Source organism: Gorilla gorilla, chromosome 1, assembly GCF_029281585.2.
Source record: "Gorilla gorilla gorilla isolate KB3781 chromosome 1, NHGRI_mGorGor1-v2.1_pri, whole genome shotgun sequence".
Lineage (NCBI taxonomy): Eukaryota > Metazoa > Chordata > Mammalia > Primates > Hominidae > Gorilla > Gorilla gorilla.
In genome coordinates this window covers 235,656,540-235,663,741 of record NC_073224.2, presented here as the reverse complement: position 1 = coordinate 235,663,741, position 7,202 = coordinate 235,656,540, and the positions used below count along the sequence as shown (strand labels likewise).

The window sequence follows — 7,202 nt, the reverse complement described above, 5'->3', positions numbered from 1 at the left end:
ATTGACTGTGTCTTCCCAGGGATAGGCCAAGTATGGAGCAATTATCTCGCTCTTCATCCATCATCAGAAATCCTAACTGAAGCTTTTGAGCCGATTTCCAAAGCTTTATGGGTATGGAGTGGGCTTGGGATGCAGTAAACACAGAGATGATACTAGACAAAGATATTGGGATTTTTGGGACCAGTGTGGAAAGTGAAGCTCCCTTTAAAAACACATGACCCGGCAGCCGGGCGCGGGGGCTCACGCCTTTAATCCCAGCATTTTGGGAGGCTGAGGCGGGCGGATCACGAGGTCAGGAGATGGGGACCATCCTGGCTAACATGGTGAAACCCGTCTTTACTAAAAATACAAAAAAAATTAGCCGGGTGTGGTGGTGGGCACCTGTAGCTCCAGCTACTCGGGAGGCTGAGGAAGGAGACTGGTGTGAACCCGGGAGGCAGAGCTTGCAGTGAGCCAAGATCTCGCCACTACACTCCAGCCCGGGCGACAGAGCAAGACTCCGTCTCAAAAAAAAAGAAAAAGAAAAAACGACCCGGGAAGCCAAAGCAGAAACGCTCTCTTTCTACAGACGCCCTTCCGTCTGGAGCTCCCTGGAGCTCCCTGGAGCTGCGCCTCGTGGGCTGTGATTTACACAGGGGCTGAGGCTTGGGCCTGACTTGGTTCCAGATCATAGGGACTGTGACAAGGTAACATATTTGTGTAGAGCTGCAAAGTGCCCCCTGCTGAAGCAAATTTTTTTCTAATTACTACCCTCCCTAACCCTATTTAAACATGTAATGAAGGTGATTACAGAAAACTCTTTAAGGTAAACCTAAATGAATGGATTTATTTAAACTCTTAATGAACTTGAAACTCTCCAAACCGGCGCGCTCCGGGGCTGGAATCACTCATTGTGGTCCTGGTGGGAGCTGAGAATGGGTTGCTGGGCCTGCCAGCCGAATGCTTAGCTGAGGGGGACAGCTCATTTATTATCCGGGTCTCTGGGAAGCAGTGACCAATTAGTCCATCTGCTCAACACTCCTCTTCCAAAAACAGACAGATTAAGCCTGGACCAGAGTTCCAAGCATCAGACCTGGCTGGAATGTGGAACTGCCCCTAGAGAGAGTCTCTATCTGCAAAAGGAAGTCGAAAGAGGCGCCTCAAAGTAGGGGCTTGGAGCAATGCACCAGGCTTGTAGACTGGGAGGAGGCCCAGAGGGCCCTTTAGTTACAGGGCCTTGCTCTTGCTGGTGGCTGACCTAGGGAGGCAGTGGACAGCTGTGAGCCAAGGATGGAGTCCTGGAGCCCTCCTGAGCGCATGTGGAAATCAGCTTCATGAATATATAGCAGTCTCTGCTGGGAACACCTGTCCCTCGTGGCCTTGAGCATAAATTTCACCCCGCTTTTAGACATGAGAATGTTCAACTTTCTCCAGAGCAATGAAGTCTACAAACACTCTCTTTGCCCCTTCTGAGCTGTGCTGTTTTACCAGCTTCATTTCTTAGAGCGCTTGGGTACGGGACAATTTGTTTGCTCTTTCTTCTAGGTTTCCCTCTCACCAAGTTTGCCCCACCCATTCTGAGCTTGACAGGCACCACTGGCCCTGTGTTCCACATGAGCAGGCTTGTTCACTGAGGGACGCTCGTTCAATTCACAGAGGGGGCTCTGCTCCACAGCTTTCCACTGTCCCTTAGTCTGCAGGGCAGGGCATGGGACAGGTGCTCATGAGGAGCACCTCCTGAAGGAGGCATAGAATGAAATTCACTGGATTAGGAATTGCACCATCCAGAGCCTCAGGGGTGCTAGCTTTGTCACTGAGCAGTCTCTGATGTTTATCATGTCCAGAAGTAGACAGAACTGGGAATAATCTAATCAGCTGTCGGGAGGATTCATCACTTGGCACAGGTGTGAGTCCCAGAGGTGTTCCCGCTTTTCCGTCATCTCAGAGGGACCTGCCTATGCTGACTGGTGGGTCATCAAGATTAATAAAGACAAAGGCTTTGGCGGATGCTCAGCTCAGGAAAAGCACCTGGAGCTGCTCTTTCCTGACTGATTAATTAGGGAAAGACGTGGTGGCTGTAATTGGCGGTTGAGTATTTTCTGAATTTTAACATTCGCGGTATGCAAATGTATCAGTTTCTAACAATATCTAACAAGATTATTTGAAAGTGAGAGTCTCCCAAGAGATGCAGGCATGGTTCGGGGGAGATGTGGGGCTCTTCCAGGTTTGTATGCACTCATATAAATCAACGGAACGTTTGTTACCATTTGTTACTAATGTTCTTCAGCAAATTGAGAGATCCACCAGTAAATACGCATTAAACATAATCCTATCTACCTGTTGCATTTAATTCCAGCAGCGAAGACCCATTACACTACTGAAGTTTGATGAATGTTTTCTCTCGCTGCTCATCTGACTTGGAAATGAGTGTGTTTGCTCAGGGCGGGGGTAGGGGTGGGGGAGTCATGTGCGAGCCTGAGCTCCTTCAGTTTCCACGTGGAAAACTCTAAATTGAAATCCGTACCTCCAGGGACCGTGAGACCAAAGAGAAAACTGTTGGGCCCCAAAGGGACCATTTCCTACCATAATGAGAATTTTAAATGGCGGGTTTGAAATTCCTTGAGAAGCCTTTCAGAAATGTGTGTGCAAATGATGGTTGCTGAATTACTGACAGAGATGCAATTAAATTCAAGGGAGAACGTCTCCTTATTCTAATTTCCAGCCTGAAGACCCTTCTCCCTATCCCAGGAGGAGCCCAGGAACGCAAGCGAGAGCCTCTGCAAGTCACCCCAGCTGCCGCGTTTCCACCCAGGAGGAAGACGCACGTGGGGCGGCACGAGAGATAGACGGAGGTGAGGATGGAATCGGAGATGAAAGGCCCAAGGGGTGGGGCCCGGAGTGGGGCCCTCCCGACATTTCCTTCCCAATGTATTAACCTCTTCTTCTCTTAGACACAGACTAACTAAACCTGGGGGCAGTGTCCGACTGCAGCCAGAGCCCCCTCCCACACCACAGGAATCGGCAATTCCAGCGGCCATGTTCTGAGCTGTGGGGTGTGGGGCTCCTGTGAATCCCAAGTGTATTATCTCCTTGCACCTTCAGCACTCCCTGGGCAGTGCACACTCTTCCTACCCCATGTTACTGAGTCCTTATGAATCTGCAAGGCTTTAGAACCCAGTGGGCAGAGCAGGCAGACCAGGGAGGCAGCTGCTTCCACAAGTTCCTGGCTGTGAGACCTTTCTGATGAGCCTCCTCTCCTTTGCCTGTAAAATGGGGATACCTTGCTGGGATTATCCATGCCCTGGGGTTGCTGTGAGCGTTCAGTGAGTTAACCCATGCCTTGCAAGGGTGCTCTGTCTGGCCAAACCCATGGCGAGAGTCACTCCAAAATTGACAGCAGGGGAGTTCCTGCAAGAGACAGCCCCAAACTGTTCTGAGATGGGGCTGGCTGGAATTTCAGAGGGAGAAGAAACAATTGCTGGGGTCCTTGCTGTAAAGCATTTACCAGGGGAATTTACATACAGTGGCTGAAGCCCCATGACAGAAAGCAAGGAAAGGGATGTTTTGCCCACGTATGTCCATGATGAGGTCAGGGTCTGGCGTTTGAGGGTTTAGGGAACTTGGCTCAAGGTCAGGCTGGTTTCTGCATGTTTAGCAATGTGGTCTCTCACTGACTGCTGCAAGCAACAACCTGAACGACTTTATCAGTGCCTGGGAATGTTCCAGAATTCAGCTTGGGTTCAAGCCTGTAGCAGAAAGCCTGCAGCTGGCCGGGTCACAGAGCAGTCAAGGCAATCTGGGCTACTCGGTCAGGACACAGAAAGAAAGCAGTGGAGACTTGGGAGGACCTACAGTGGGCTCAACAAAAGTGGGTCTTGTTATTCCGGAGGTTAAATCATCTGACCAGTACAAGAAAGCAGTGAAGTTGGGATTCCTACCAGTGGTTTTGGCCCCAGAATCATCTCCACATGATAATGTTTAGAAGGACAGGGGCCTTGTCAATGCCTGTGGGTGAAAAGATGCCCTTTCTCTTTTCTACTGAAAGTGCCCCTGTGAGACCAAGGCTACTACCATTCAACAGAGGCAGGAATGGAGGTGCACAAATTGACTCCCTGGGTCAGTATTTCTGCTGCTTTTCTGGGTACCAGTGGGGTTAGGTTTCATGCAAAAAGCCCACAAACAGAGGTTACTCTTCAAAGCCACTGCCCCTTTTGAAGACAAAAAGCGGGGAATGTCACAGCACCACAGCTGAAGGCCAAGAGGTCCTGGGAGAAGCAGGGAGTGGTTAATAACAGGAGGAGAGCCAGGACTTTGCATATAAGCTTGCAATGCACCCCATCAAGACTTCCCCGGGAGCTTTTTCCTGTGCTGGGGAATAATACAAATGTGCTCATCAGTGCAAAGGGTGCAGTGAGGGCAGGAAGTTACCGTCACCATCAGGGTCAGCCAAGGAACAGTACATGGCAAGCTGGGTGAGACACTCTGTGCCCCAGGCAGGGTCACTGGGGCGAGTTGGGCCTCAGATGTCCTGCTTCTGAATGAGGGCCTTGAACTCCGTGGTGCCTACATCCTCTCCAGTTCTAAAATAAGATGACATTTAACGAGGTCCCACTGTGTTGATGGGGCACCGCAGCGACCTCGTGTTAAACAGCACCATATTGTTGATGGCTTGACCAGATGCCGGGAACATGTGACCTTGCTACTGAGTCTCCGTGGCCTCCACTTGGCGGCACCCAAACAAGAGACAGCAGTGTGCAAAGATACTGGGTGTGGGTTTCTCTAGTAGCAGAGAAACGGAGCCTTCTGTGCTTGCAGGGTGCTTGCCCTGCCCTAAACAGCATGAATCTGAACTCCACCCATCCGAACAGCCTGGGGAGGCAGGATGGACAGATGTCAGAGGGCGGTCACCAGTATCTCACTGCACAGGGGCTGAAGGTTTGTGTCTCATTAACCTAATGAGGTGACGGTAACTTCCTGCCCTCACTGCACCCTTTGCACTGATGGGCACGTTCATGTTATTCCCCAGCACAGGAAAAAGCTCCCGGGGAAATCCTGATGGGGTGTAGTGCAAGCTTATATGCAAAGTCCTGGCTCTCCTCTTGTTACTAACCACTCTGTGCTTCTCTCAGGCTGTCCTGGTCTTCGGCTGTAGCACTGTGACATTCCCCACTTTTTGTCTTCAAAAGGGGCAGTGGCTTTGAGGAGTAACCTCTGTTTGTGGGCTCTTTGCATTCCTTCTTGGCTGCTGGGCTCTGGAGATCCTTCAGTGATACTTCAATGCCATTGACAGCAAGTGCTTCAAACTGGATCTTGCTGTCCCATCTCCACTGGGCAGAATGGGCTGACCCCACATGAAACATGTGGGGAGATTTTAGTACTAGTCCATCATAAAAATATTTCCTTTCAGAATTTATTTGGATAAAGTAAAGCAGATGAAAATCACCAACTGCCTCTTCCTTCTGTTTACTAAATTAGTAAGCTGATGAATAAACCAACGTATATTGAGTGCTTACCCTAGGCCTGAGACTGTGCTAAGTTAGTCTGATCTATTATTAATTTCCCCAACAAGTTTGTTCATTAGTTCAATAGGTGTTTCCTGGCCTTTAGCCATGTGCTGGTTATTATTCTAGGGTTTGGGGACAGAGCAGGGAATGAAACAGACAAAACGATGCAAAGCTCCCTCACGCCCAGAGGGAGGTAACTTCTAAATGGGGAGAGAGGTGACAGCAAAGTACATGGGTACAATAATAAAATGCACTAGACAGTGGTCGTGAATGTAGAAAGAAACAAAGTGGTGGGGCTCAGGAAAGGCCTCAAGGGGAACATGACCCCGGGCAGGGTGCGGAAGGCAAGGGGTGCCAAGTAGGCAGGGCCATCGGGGGAAGAACACTGCAGATCGAGGCTCCTTGGCAGAAAGGCTGGGGCAGGAATGGGAAAAAAGAGACCATAGGCATAGGTGGAGGCAGATAAGAGGGAGGTCAGAAGAGTGGGGTGGGGTCCTATGGACCATTGTGAGTCCTTGAGTTTTTATTCTATACTGTTCAGGAATCAAATGTAGGGTTTGGAGCAGTGGAGGCACCCAATCTACTCTCCGTATTGGAATTAAACTAGGAGGAGGCAGAGGTGGGAACAGAGTGGGAAGCTGCGCGGGACCCATGTGGATGGTCTAGAGGGCCCATCTCGGGGTGGCAGGAAGGTGGGGAGGTGTGGCTGAACCTGAATAGATCCCCTTTATCCTAGGATTGAAAGAAGCAGCCAGTGAGCCAGATAAGATGACCCAGGACACACGATGCTGACGGGTCAAGGAAGGTCAGTCCTGGGAGCTGACCACAGATTGGACTGACCCAGAAGACAGTGCCAGCTCCCTGAGGAGGGGCAGCTGGGTGGATGCAGGTGAATGCCAATCCCTCTTTTTTGGTACCAGCACCTGGGTTTTCCTCGGGGAGAATGCTGCTCCCTTAATATACACATCTTGCCAAGCTGTCACTCAAGAGGCTCAGTTTCCCTTGGGTAAGGCAGGGATGGGGGGCTCAGCTAAGACCAATGGTCTCTCCCTCCTGAAATTCTCATCTTTGACTGGCATAAGACAAAACAAAACAAAACGACAAAAAAAGCCACGAATTACCCCAGGAAGAGGCGCCGTGAAAATACTACATGCTCTTCCTCCTGTTCCCTGGGTTTGTTCTTCCTCCTTTTCCCATTTCCTGTTTATTCTAAGACTTCCACTTCAATTCCTCTATCCCCTGTGATTCCAACGACCTGTCTTTGCAGAAGAGCTTTAATCAGCTGGTCAGTTTCTAAGGCTTTCATCCAAGGAACCCTCACTGATGTGAAAGAACAAAGTGAGACTTCCATCCTTGAATGTGCAGCCAGGAAGTGGCAGAAAGGAGCTTTGCATAAATTTCTTCTCATTTCAAATCCTATGCTCTTTCTCCCACACCTCAGCCATTTGCCTTTAAAATCAATTGCATCCTGAAGTGAAGAGCTTTGCAAGAACAGTGCTATCAGAAACAACCATACTCCCCCAGAGCAATCACAGCACCTCCCAGAACCCCTGGGACTTTTGCTTGGACTTGGGCAAGTGAGTAGACAGCTCGGATGGGTCGAGCACCTGCTGGTTCATCCACCAAATATGAACATGGCCCAAGAGTGAGACCCCAAGACCCGAAATTGCACCAATGACTATAGCTATACAAGAAAATGCCACTGGACAAATTTTGCAG

The 7,202-nt window shown here is 49.9% G+C and overlaps 1 long non-coding RNA gene across 1 annotated transcript; it reads left to right on the top strand.

The window, feature by feature from the left end:
- Window positions 1–566: 566 nt before the first annotated feature.
- Window positions 567–6,367, top strand: LOC129529403 (uncharacterized). Its single transcript, XR_008674891.1, has 3 exons — window positions 567–686; window positions 2,702–2,831; window positions 6,220–6,367. It is a non-coding gene; the product is annotated as an uncharacterized lncRNA (long non-coding RNA).
- The last annotated feature ends 835 nt before the right edge of the window (window positions 6,368–7,202 follow it).